Source organism: Theropithecus gelada, chromosome 19 (assembly GCF_003255815.1).
Source record: "Theropithecus gelada isolate Dixy chromosome 19, Tgel_1.0, whole genome shotgun sequence".
Taxonomy (NCBI): Eukaryota; Metazoa; Chordata; class Mammalia; order Primates; family Cercopithecidae; genus Theropithecus; species Theropithecus gelada.
The window spans coordinates 24,783,736-24,796,750 of NC_037687.1; the positions used below are offsets into that span (position 1 = coordinate 24,783,736).

The 13,015-nt window shown below is 54.9% G+C and overlaps 1 protein-coding gene across 1 annotated transcript in view; it reads left to right on the forward strand.

The window, feature by feature from the left end:
- Nucleotides 1-258: 258 nt before the first annotated feature.
- BICRA (BRD4 interacting chromatin remodeling complex associated protein) overlaps nt 259-13,015 on the forward strand; it is a 97,559-nt gene continuing 84,802 nt past the window's right edge. Inside the window, 1 exon segment of the mRNA XM_025368029.1 lies at nt 259-346. The gene's annotated coding sequence lies outside the window, so the exon portion shown is untranslated.

Sequence of the window (13,015 nt, forward strand, 5' to 3'; positions counted from 1 at the left end):
AGGGCACTGGGGAGGCAGAAGGGACTAAGATAACAAAATATAAGTCTCCTGGGGCTGCAAGCCTCGGGAGGGCAGGTCCGGGGGTTCTGTGTCCCCGCTGGGCCCCCAGCACTGAGCAGCGCACACAGTGGGCGCTCACCAAGCCCTCGCTAAGGGAACGCGTGAATCCGTGTCCCGCCAGCAGGGCGTTTACGGCCCGGTGGGGCGGAAACGGACCCGACACCACGGCGGCGTCCTGGGGCTTCTGGGAATCCCATCAGCGCGGCCACAGGGGCCGGGGACAGGCTCCGAGGCAGGCCCGACCCGCCTCCCCGGCGCCGCCGTGGCTCGGCCGAGACCGACTAGGGTGAGTGATCAAGCCACGCCCGGGGTCCCGGCCTGTCACCCCGAAGTCCCCGCCGCCTTCCACCCTGCCAGGCTCCGTCTCCGGGCTCCGGCGCGGTCCCACCTCTGGAGGGACTCCCCTCCATCCCCTCCATCTCCTTCATCCTCGACTCCCGCTATCTTTTCGAACCTGCGGCGCTCCACCTGTACGCGTCCTCCCGCCGGACGACCGTCCTCCGCCTCGGGGGACGCGCCCAGGACGCACGGCGCCCCCTCCCCAGCCGGACCGGGGGTCTGGGAGCGCGGATCCCTTCAGCTACCCCGCGCCCTAGCACCCGGATCGCGGCTCGAGGCAGTAGACAAACTACACCGTGGCCCGAGCAGGCGCGCCCCGAACCCCCGGGACTGGGGCTGGGGGCGGGGGCGGCGCCAGCGCGGAGGGCCCCGTCCCCGGACGTCCGCAGCCTCCCATTGGCTCCGGGACCCGCCGCTCGGCCTGGCGGGGCCGGGGCTGGTCCGCCCGGGCGCGGGGCGGGGATTCCTGAAGCCCCTCCTCCGGCGAGGGCGGAGGGAAGAGGAGGAGGAGGAGGAGGAGGAAGAGGAGGGGGGGCGGAACACAAAAACCTGCGAGGTTTTTTTTTTTTCCGTTTGCATTTAATTAAAAAAAATTTTTTTTTTTTTTTTGCATACCCGAGGGGCCCTCCCCGGAACGGGCGCGGGCCCGGGGCGCGCGGGCCTGGGCGCGGGGCGGCGGCGGGGCCCCGGCGGCTGCTGCCGAGCGGCCGCCATGCGATCAGGCAGTGCGCTGACCGGCCCGGCCGGCCGGCCCCTTCTGGGTCCTCCCTTTGCAGCCCGTGCGGGGCCGTCTCGGAGACCCCGCGCCGACGGCTGCTCAAACATCAGGGTGAGTTTCTCACAATGTAGCAATTTCTCTTTAAATCTCTTAACTCTCTCTACCTGCGAGTCGGGGCTGTGACAGGGCGCAAAAGCGAGGGGGGAGTGGGGGTTGGCGGCGAGGGTGTGTGTGGGGGGAGCCGGAGCCGGGGCCGAACCCACCCCCGCGACACTCACACACTCAGCCCCCCAGCCGGGGCGCAGCGCCCGCTGCCTCCTTTTTTTTTTTTTTTTTTTCTGCTCGGCGCCCACCGCCACCGGCACCCCCCAGCCCCGCGTCTCTTCCACCACCGCCGCCGCCCCGATCCTACGGGGACCCCCCCAACCGGCTTCCCTGCCCAGACCCGGCGCCCGGTGCCTCCCCGGCCCTCCCGCCGGCTGCCGGGGATACAATGGAGCGGCGGAGAGAGGAGACCTAACGTTCCACGGGGGGAGGGGCGCGGAGACCCCCTCCCCGGCCCGGCCCCCTCCCCTCGCCCCGCTCCCCGCCTTTCGGGGAAGGCGAGGGCCACCGGGCTGGGCAGCGGTCGGTGATCTCCTGGCCGGAGGCGGAGAGCCTGCATCTCCCCGCCTCGCTCGGCCCCTGCGCCCCCTCCCCAAATCCCTCCCGTGGGTGTCGCGGACACGGGGGGCCCCTGGAAAGCTGGGGAGGGATGGATGGGGAAGGAGGCCACTGGGGCTCCCCCTCCGCACTGCCCCTAAACAATGAAAGGAGTTGACTTGACCCCCAGCCCCCGGCAGTGGAGGGAGGTGACCCCCTCCCCCACCCCCAGCTGAGGCTCATCCCGGAGGGGGCCGTTACGGGGGTGGGGGGGGTGAGCGCCTCCTGTCACTTCCCGAGGTTCGGGGCGGCCCCTCATCTCCTCCCCCTCGGCCTGGGAACTGGAGGCACCAGGCCCGGCCGGGGCACCGCGCTCGGGTGGTGACCTTTAGACAAAGGCAGCCCTTTCCCCGGGGTGAGCCCGGACGAGCTGGGCCCGCGGCCTCCTCGGGCCCCTGCGGAGGGCAGCCAGGCCGCGGGCACCCGGAGGGAGGGATGGAGGAGGAGGGAGGAGGGATGGAGCCATCTGGTTTTCCCATCCCCGGCTGCCCCTCGGCTGTTTCCCCGACTCCTGTCACGGGCGGCCGCGGGGAGACGAGGGACCAGGGGCTGCTTGGGCCTTGGTGCGCGGCCAGCCGGGAGGACCAGGCAAGGAGCCGCGGGAGGGCTCGGCTCGGGCTCGGGCGCCGGCGGTGATTGGAAGGCACTGCGGCTCCTTCCTCTCCGCGCCCCTTTGTTTTGCTTTGTGGTTCTGAGCAGCTGAACTTCCCGGGAGGTGGGGTCAGAGGCCGCCGTGTCAGCTCTCCCGGGGAGGCCCAGGTGACAGGTCCTAGCTCTCTGGTGTCCCTAGCCTTGCGGGCTGCAGTCTGTGCCCAGGCCCATGTCCTGACCATCGTCCCCTTTTGTCCCCCCCACCCACCTACCCACCCACCCACAGTATAATACAGATCTAGGGGTGCCTTTCTCTTACACCTCTTTACACAGGACACTTGAAAGGGAAACTAGAAACATCCAAGGCATCAAGGCCTGAGATTTATGATAAGCTCTCTGTGCTTTTAACCTCTCCCAGCACCTGGGGTGGGTGTGGGGGGCTCTGTCAACTCTGCCCTGCCCTGGGTCATGAGAAAACAGGGGAGGACCACTCAGGAAGCACCCCCTGCCCATGCACTGGTAGGACTCTTGGGGCATGTTGACCTCCCTTGCCTTCTCCCATGGCTCCCCCCTCAAGATGGAAATATTAGTAACAGTATTTCTCTAACCAGGGAGCCTTATTCCGCTGCTGCTAAGTACATTACACACTGGCCACAGTCCAAGGAGGAAATAGAGAAGGGACAGACATTATTCCCATTTTCCAGACAGGTTCATGGAGTGCTCAGAGAGGTTGAGAAGCTTGCCCAGGGTCACACAGCCCTGGGTCACACAGAGCCCCAATTTGTAACCTCCTGGAGTTTTTCCAGCTTAGCTCAAAACTGTTAAGCTCTTCTTCTGTCCCACCCTTTGGCACTTTGTCCCTCTGACTTCAGTGGACCTGGTTCGGAAGTGTAGATAATACCCAGAAGAAGCGGCCAGATTTTTTTTCCCTGGGAGCTGGTTTTGGGAAGGGGTACGATGCACTTCGAAGTTGGGCTGAGGGCAGGATCATTTCACTTGTGGCTGGAGTGGGTAATTGCCTGCAGGAACTGAGAATTGGAGGTGTGTAAGGAGTCAGGGAAGGGGAGCCCCAGGCCTGGCCAGTGATGGGCTCGGGGTACCTGGAAGCTGGCCCCACTGTCATCCTCTCCCTTCTCTATCTGAGCAGGGGACTTGGCCCCATTTGCTGCTACTCAGCGCTGCCTCGAGAGGAGCTGAACTGTTTGGGACTGTTGATGTCTGGTTGTTCCTATGCCCTGTGACCCGCTGTCGCTTTGCCACACCACGGCCCTTTGATGCAGCTAACAGAGAACACTCTTGCCTTTTCTCCCCTTGGCCTGATCCGCTCTGTAAGCTTAGGCAGGTCACTTAACTACTGGTCCTGTTTTCTCTTCTGCAAGTGGGGGTAATTATAGTTCCTTTAAGTGACCTGGAGGTGGGTAAAAGTATTATCCAAACGTGTCATTTATATTTATCATTCAGCAGGCAGAGTACGCAGTGTGGGCAAAGGGGAGGAATGTCAGCTGCTGGCATTTAATTTTTTTTTTTTTTTTTTTTGAGACAGAGTCTTGCTCTGTTGCCCAGGCTGGAGTGCAATGGCGTGATCTCGGTTCACTGCAACCTCTGCCTCTCAGGTTCAAGTGATTCTCCTGCCTCAGCATCCTGAGTAGCTGGGATTACAGGCACCCACCACCACAACCCAGCTAAATTTTGTATATTTAGTAAAGACGGGATTTCACCATGTTGGCCAGGCTGGTCTTGAGGTCCTAATCTCAGGTGATCTAACTGGCATTTAAATTTAAGGCCGGGTGCCATGGCTCACGCCTGTAACCCCGGCACTTGGGGAGACCAAGGCTGGAGGATTGCTTGAGCCCAGGATTTCAAGACCAGCCTAGACAACACGGTGAGACCCTGTGTCTACAAAAAATGAAAAAATTAGTTGGGCACGGTGGCACTCACCTGTGGTCCTAGCTACTTAGGGGTGCTGAGGTGGGAGGATTGATTGAGCCTAGGAGTTTGAAGCTGGGGTGAGCCATGATTGTGCCACTGCTCTCAAGCCTGGGCAACAGAGTGAGACCCTGTCTCAAAAATAATAATAAATAAAATAAAAAATTTAAAGGTGGGTAGCAGAAGACCTTTGCCCCAGAAGAATTCCCTGTGGTTGGGGAAAGCCAACTGCAAACAAACAATTCCCCTTCAGTGACACCCACCCTCTGAGCGCTTTGGGGACTAGGCCCGTACCCCTTCAGCACTTTACCCGTGCGGAATACATGTTTAGCTGTAGGGGCCAGGGGGCTGAGGGAGAGGGGCTGGAGGCTGAGGGAGAGGGACTGGGCCCAATTCACCCGGTGTAGGAGGTAATACAGGTGATCTTGCCATTTTACAGATGGGGAAACTGAGGCCAGGGGAAGCATGTTCCACGGCCGAGCTGGGCCTCCAAACCAGACGGCAGAGACTAGTGGTGGGGACTTCATATTTGTCAACAGAACTGGGGAGATGGTGTTTCATGGGGTCTGGATCCCAGGAGCTTTAAGGGACCCCTGATCCCCACAGCCACTGTCCCCTCCTTTAAGTGCAGGTATTTCCCTTGGTGAGATGACGGGGGAGGTGGGCAGGAGGAGAGAGGCTGTGGAGAACACCCAGATCTCTCAAGATTGAGTGCTGGCTGAATGTAGGAGCTGATCTTTTTGCGGGGTGGTGAGAGCCCAAGAGGGTCTCCCTGCTGACTTCCTTCCCAGAGGTCCTCGGCCCTTCCCTAACCTTCCTTCAGGAGGTGGGGTGTGCCCCAGGCTGTGGAAGGGCCAAGGGATCAGCACCCAGAGCACCTATGAAAGGGGGTTCCCAGGGGTGTGTAGGACTCCCCTGATTCCCGTGGGCCACCTTGGAGCCCAGGTCTAGCCAGCAGCCCAGTTTCCCCGCCAGCTCTCAACCCCCACCCGCCAGGCTGCCTTGACTCCAGGTCTCAAGAATGCAGAAGGCTGCTGGTAGGGGAAGTTAATTGGAAACAGGAAAACATGGCATTCCTTTCCAGGCCGCCTGGGCTTGGAAGGCAGAGGGGCTGCCATTTCCCCTCTCCCGCCCTGCAGGGGAGAGGGGTGGGGAGTATGGTTATCTTGCCCTGGTCATATTTGAGCTTTCTTCCCCCACCAGGCACCCTCACTTAGTAGGAACAAGAGCAATCACCCGCGCCATGTCCACGATAACAACTGCTGCCCGCTTCGCCAGCAGAATGAATTGCCCCCTCCTTACTCACCCCTTCATATCCCTCTGGTTTTTTGTCCCCTGTCTTGCCTGAGCTAGCTCCCTGGTAGGATGCACCTTATGCCACACCAGAGACGCATGGGGAGCGTTTGGTTGAGGGGTCCCCAGGGAGTGTCTCCTGGTTCCGTCCCTCGCGCTCTCCTCCTCCTGGAGTACCACCATTAGAGTTTTGTCCCAGTTGACTGAAGCTTTTGTGTCTCAGTGACATGCAAGTTTCCCCAGTGGAGAGGGAGAGTTTTCTAAGGCATTTCTAGTTTGGCGACAATTAGTTTTGTGTAAGAGTGTATGTATTCATTGGGGGTGGGGGGAGTGTTGGCAAAAGCAGAGAGGGCCTTTGTTTCTTTAATTGTTCCCCATTAAACTTCCTGAGGGCCTACTGTGTGGCAGGGCCCTGGGGATCCGTTAAGACATTGGGACACAGTCCAGGAGGAGGAGAGAGAAAGGTTGGATTAGCCGCCGTGGGGTTTCATTTATTCTGTCTGGGTGGTCTGAGACATCATCTTTCTCTCCCTCTGCCTTTCGTTCTTTTTTTTCTTTTTTTTTTTTTCTAAGTGATACATGCATATGGGGCAAATTCAGAACACTGAAGATGGTGTCTCTCCCTCTAACCTCCCCAGAATCCCTGGTCCCCTAGCTCTCTTCCCTGCAGATAGCACCTCCATTCTGATGTTCTGTGCATGTACTTTTATATATGGATGTATGTCTTTAAAACTATTCAGGCTGGGCACGGTGGCTCACGCCTGTAATCCCAGCACTTTGGGAGGCTGAAGTGGGCAAATCACCTGAGGTCAGGAGTTCGAGACCAGCCTGGCCAACATGGTGAAACCCCGTCTCTACTAAAAATATAAAAATTTGCTGGGCATGGTGTGGTATGTGGCTGTAATCCCAGCTACTCAGGAACCTGAGGCAGGGGAATTGCTTGAACGCAGGAGGCGAGGTTGCAGCACTGCACTCCACTCTAGCCTGGGCAACACAGCGAGACTCTGTCTAAAACAAACAAACAAACAAACAAACAAAAAACTGTTCATCTTACACAGATGGTAGTCTGATCTTTCCATTGCTTTTTTTCCCACTTCATCTCCCTGGGAGACCCTACCATGTAAGTCTTCTCCATCTTTTTCTTGGCTACATGGTATTCCTCTGTGGGCGAATCCTGGTTTACTGTAATGGACGTGGAGGTGTTTCCAAACATTTCTGTGTGAAGCGTGGGAAGGCACATGTCCACACATATTAAAGGGAAATAAGTATGCCTGTGGGATGGACTGCTGGAAGTGGGATTGCTAGATCAAGGGCCAGTGATTTGCCTTTTGGTAGCTCTTAGGGAGCACCTTTGATGTTGCATCTTTTTAATTTTTTTGAGACAGAATCTTGCTGTGTCACCCAGGCTGGTGTGCAGTGACGCCATCACTTTTCACTGCAGCATTATCCTTCCTGGGCTCCAGTGAACCTCGCATCTCAGCCTCCCCAGTAGCTGGGACTACAGGTGCATGCCACCACACCCAGGGAGTTTTAGTATTTTTTGTGAAGACGAGGTCTCACTGTGTTGCCCAGGCTAGTCTCGAACTCCTGCTCAAGCACTCCTCCCGCCTTGGCCTCCCAAAGTGCTGGGATTACAGGTGTGAGCCACCGTGCCCGGTCCCTCATGCTGCACCTTGAAGAAAGTTGTTCTCTTTCTCTCCTGTTCAATGTGATCCCACCTGTCGCCCAGGCAGCGTCTCCAGGCTGCACGTGTCTTTGCTTTGGGTGACCTCCTTGTGTCTGATGACCTCCTTACCTCTTCCTCCTGCTTATGGTCCCCTGTGTCACGTGCTTGCCACCTGGTGTGGAGGTCAGGAGCGTGGGCTCTGGGCCCTGCCTGTTGGTTATAATCCCAGTTCTGCTGCTTGCTGGCTGAATGGCTGTGGACAGGGGGCTTGCTTGGGGCCTTGGTTTTCCCCTCTATTAAGTGGGTTCATCTCAGTACCTACTTGGTAAAGCTCTTGTGAGGGTCCCCAAACACCCATGAAGTGCCAAGGTAGCCTTGTCCGTCAGTGTCGGTGTCACCTGTCATTCTTAGGCAGTTTATTTCTCCTGGGGACTGTGGCCCGCTTAATTGGCAGGCGTCGGATGGAATGCTGACTTCTCTGCTTAATTGCAGTGTGACCCTGGGCAAGCGATTTCTTTGCAAGGCCTCGGTTTCCTTGTCTATAAAATGGGCCCATGATGCCTCCCTCGTAGGGTCTGCTGTGAGGCTGAATGAAGCAATGTTCTGCCAAGCTGGGCAGGCAGTTGCTTTCAGGAACTAGCAAATGATGCTGTTGTTGTTTTCACTATGATTACTGTTCTCCCACGGGACTCAGACTGACTCCTCCGCTCTGAAAGGTCCCCATTGTCTTCCTGAAAGGCACACGAGGAACAATGTTGGCATTCTAAACTGCATGGCAGCAGAGGGCATGCAGCAGGCTGCTCCGGCATGAGGCACACAGGGCTTCCCTGTACCGTGCCTCAGTTTCCCCAACTGGAAGAGTGGGCATGAGAGGAAACCCACCACCCACCTCAGGCACGCTTAGTGTTCAGCACAGTGCCTGGGGTATATAGCAAGTGCCCCAAATGTGAGTGACTGTGATTGGAATAATTATTATTAAGTAGCAGAGTCTCCCATAGGATTAGATACCCAAGTCGCTGTGGCCTTTCCCTCAAACTCTAGGCAATCAGTGTTGGCATTTTAAATGGAAGGCACAGGGCCAGCATTGGTGGCTCATGCCTGTAATCCTAGCTCTTTGGGAGGCCAGCCGGCGGATCACCTGAGGTCAGGAGTTCGAGACCAGCCTGGCCAACATGGTGAAGCGCTGTCTCTACTAAAAATACAAAAATTAGCCAGACATGGTGGCACACGATTGTTACCCTAGCTACTCAGGAGGCTGAGGCATGAGAATCGCTTGAAACTGGGAGGCAGAGGTTGTGGTGAGCTGAGATCGCACCATTGCACTCCAGCCAGGGCGACAGAGCAAGACTCCATCTCAAAAAAAAAAAAAAAAGGAAGACATTGCCCAAATACCCATTGGGCCACAATTTCCTCTTCTGTAACAGAGCTTCCCCTGCTTTGGGTGTTGTGAAGCTTCAATGAGTGAAGACTTGGGAAGCTTTTTAGAATAGGACCTGGCTCTCGGGAATGTTCAGTGAAGCTTCACTTCGATTCTTCTTATTTTTTATTTATTTAATTTTTTTTAATTTAATTTTTTTTTTTTTTGAGACAAGAGTCTCTCTGTGCCCAGGCTGGAGTGCAGTGGCGTGATCTCGGCTCACTGCAACCTCCGCCTCCCGGGTTCAAGTGATTCTTATGTCTCAGCCTCCCAAATAGCTACAACTACAGATGTGGCCACAACACCCAGCTAATTTTGTTTTTTTTTGTAGAGATGGTGTTTGGCCATGTTGGCCAGGCTAGTCTTGAACTCCTGGACTCAAGCAATCCACCCGCCTCAGCTTCCCAAAGTGCTGGGATTACAAACGTGAGCCACCATACCCGGCCTATTATTTTTAAATATTTTATTTATTTTATAGAGATAAGATCTTGCTATATTGTCCAGGCTGGTCTCCAACTTCTGGGCTCAACAGTCCTCCCACTTTGGCCTCCCAAAGTCCTGGAATTGTAGGCATGAGCAACTGCACCTGGCCGTCTTTGCTTATTATTATTATTATTATTATTATTATTATTATTATTTTTGCCATCTAGACTCGGCTTGGCAGATTTATTTATTGTTATTTTAACATTTTTTATTTTTTGAGGCAGGCTCTCACTCTGTCACCCCAGACTGGAGTGTAGTGGTGCCATATCGTCTCACTGCAACCTCTGTCTCCCAGACTCCAGCAATTCTCGTGCCTCAGTCTCCTGAGTAGCTGGAATTACAGGCACATGCCACCATACACGGCTTCTTGTTGTGTTTTTAGTCGAGAAGGGGTTTCACCATGTTGGCCAGGCTGGTCTCGAACTCCTGAACTAAGGTGATCTGCCCGCCAGGCCCCCCAGAGTGCTGGGATTGCAAGCATGAGCCATGTACCCAGCCTTTTTAACTTTTTGTTAAGGAAATTTTAAAACTCTCACTGAGAGTTGAGAGAATACCACAACCACCCCCTGTGTAACCATCACCAGCTTCTGCAAGAATTTTCTGCTGATCTGATCTTTTTTTGACCATTACCCCCTTTCCTACCGTGAACATACATTTTTTTCTTTCTTGCCAAGGTATTTTAAAGCAAATTCCAGATATCATATCATTTCCATTATATTATTATTGTTATTTACGGTGTTGTTATTTCTGGGATCCAGAATTTGTTTCAGCACATCCGGAGTCTGTCCTGTTCTGTGAAGAAAGTGGCATTAGGACCATTTCATAGGTTGGGAAACTGAGGCAGCAGGGCTTTGATCAGGTTATCCTTTTTCTGTGATCCCCTCTTTGGGACTGTGGTGAATTCCCTGTCTTGGCCACACCAAGCCTCAAACCCTGTGGGCTGTTTCTGATTACACAGGTTTGGGGGTCACACCTGGGTGCATGCAGTGTGGGGTACAGGTTCTGTTACTCTGTGCAGAAATCGTCCTCAAAAAGGAAGAGTTGGAGTGGGGCTGGCAGCGGGGGGTGGACCCCTAGGATGACCCTGGAGGTGACGGGCAACTGGGTCAGCTGTGTGGGTAAAAGTCCTGTTTCTGCTCCTTCTAACCCTGTGACTTGGTGGCAAGCTATTTCCCTCCTTTAGGCCAGGTTAGAGAACCGGAAGTACAGGAGAAATAATAAATACTTCTTAGGATGACCTTATTGTTAAATAAGGTCTAGCGTGGAAAAGATGTTTTGCAAGTGCCTGGTTCAGAGTAAACGGTCACGGTTGTTAGTGCTGTTAGTTATTGCTTCTGTGTATACTCTTGAGGTTGGGGACAAAAATGCCCTTTCTAGGATTGCAGAGGAAGGGTTGATGCCTCTGGACCCCCCAGCCCAGCCCTGCTGCCTTCATTCCCTCGCTATGCCCACCCTGTCCCTCTACACTCTCCCTTTGAAGTGCTTGCCTGTTTAGGGGGCTGCCAACTTCTGTGTGGCCCCTGTCAGCCTCTTATGTCCCCTGTGTCCCAGCCTGGTAACCTAGGGAACGGAGTGAGCGGGAATATCTGTCTGAGGCTGTGAGACCTTTGCTAATGACCCTTGGGGTCCTTGAGGGAGCGCCTGGTGGCCTCTGCTGCTTGGAGGCAGTGGATGGCTCAGTGTCCAGGGACGCCTGCAGGTGAAGCTCCCCGGAGCCACCTTTCCAGAGGCTGGATGCCAACTCTTGTCCACTGTGTGAGGCTGGGCGGGCAGATGTCCACAGCCCCTGCCTCACAGGGTGGCTGTGACAGTTCGCCGGACTGTAACCTCTATCACCTGGCATGCATAGCATTTCGTTGACCTCCGACACTTGACACCCAGCCTGGGTGAGGGAGGTCTCCCTGGGAGAGGTCTTAGCTCACAGCTTAGCAAGCCCTTGCTATACTGCTGGAATTTCTCTGCCTAGAATGTGCGTGGTGACCTCCTACTTTTTTTTTTTTTGAGATGGAGTCTCGCTCTGTTGCCCAGGCTGGAGTGCAGTGGCGCTTCTCAGCTCACTGCAAGCTCTGCCTCCCGGGTTCACGCCTTTCTCCTGCCTCAACCTCCCGAGTAGCTGGGACTACAGGTGCCCGCCACCATGCCTGGCTAATTTTTTTTGTATTTTCAGTAGAGACGGGGTTACATTGTGTTAGCCAGGATGGTCTCGATCTCCTGACCTCGTGATCCGCCCGCCTTGGCCTCCCAAAGTGCTGGGATTACAGGCGTGAGCCACTACGCCCGGCCAACCTCCTACTTTTATGCGTATACTTACGCTTTTATGGACAGTGTGTATAGATATATATGTGTGTGTGTGTATATGTGTGTGTGTGTGTATATATATATATTTTTTTGCCCTCCCAATCCTTTTTTTTTTTTCTTTTTTTGAGACGGAGTCTCACTGTCTCGCTCTGTCGCCCAGGCTGGAGTGCAGTGGCGCTATCTCAGCTCATTGCAACCTCCGCCTCCTGGGTTCAAGATATTCTCCCTGCCTCAGCCTTCCAAGTAGCTGGGATTATAGGTGCCCGCCACCACGCCCGGTTAATTTTTGTATTTTTAGTAGAGACGAGGTTTCGCCATGTTGGCCAGGCTGATCTCGAACTCCTGACTTCAGGTGATCTGCCTGCCTTGGCCTCCCAAAGTGCTGGGATTACAGGTATGAGCCCCTGCTCCTGGCCTCTCCCAGTCCTTTTTCATTGAAGTGTAATTCGTATACAGTAAAATCCGCAGAGGGGCCAGGCACGGTGGCTCACACCTGTAATCCCAGCACTTTTGGGGAGGGCGAGGTGGGAGGATCACTTGAGGCCAGGAGTCCGAGATCAGCCTGGGTAACACAATAAGGCCCTATCTTTCCAAAAAAACAAATAAAAACCTTAGCCAGTTGTGGTGGCCCCTGCCTGGAGCTAATCTGGAGGCTAAGGTGGGAGAATTGCTTGAGCCCAGGAGGCTGAGGCTGCGGAGAGCCCTTCATTAAAATGCACGTAGCTTAAGCATGCCTGTCCGTGAGTCCTAACCCCTATCAAGATACAGCACATTCTCGGCAATGCCAGAGAGTTGCCCTGTGCTCCTTCCTTGTTAGTACCTGCTCCCAGAAGCAGTCACTGACTTGCCTTGCCATTGTGGGTCAGACTTGCCTCCTCTAGAATTTCACAGAGGTGGAGACCTGCCCTGTGGAGTCGTTTGGGTTGAGCATTTTCGGCTCAGCATCATCCTTTTGAGATACAGGCAGGCATGTTGGTGTGTGTATCGGGAGGAGCTTCCTTTAAGAGATTCTTTCCTGTGAGTATTTCTTCAAGCCTGGCTTTCTCACGAGGCTCCAAACTGCAGAAGATGAGAAGAGAGGGCTGTGTTTCCTGTGTTCTCAGCTCCTGGTATGCAGTAGGTGCTCTGTAGACGCTTGTTGAATGAATGGATGGGTGGATGACAGGCATGTCCCAGGGATGGAATAAGGGGAGCAGAGACCCTGTCTTTGGAGTTCCTGGATGTTTCTCAAAAAGTGTCCCACTGGCTAGGGCGCAGTGACTCACACCTCTAATCCCAGCACTTTGGGGGGTCAGGGTGTGTGGATCACCTGAGGTCAGGAGTTTGTGACCTGCTTGGGCAACATGATGAAACGTCATCTCTACAAAAAAATACAAAAAGTTGCTGAGCATGGCAGTACACGCCTCAGTCCCAGCTACTCAGGTGGCTGAGAGGTAGGAGGATCACTTGAGCCCAGAATGTCGAGGCTCCAGTTAGCTGTGATCGTACCACTGCACTTTAGCTAGGCCAACAGAACAAGACT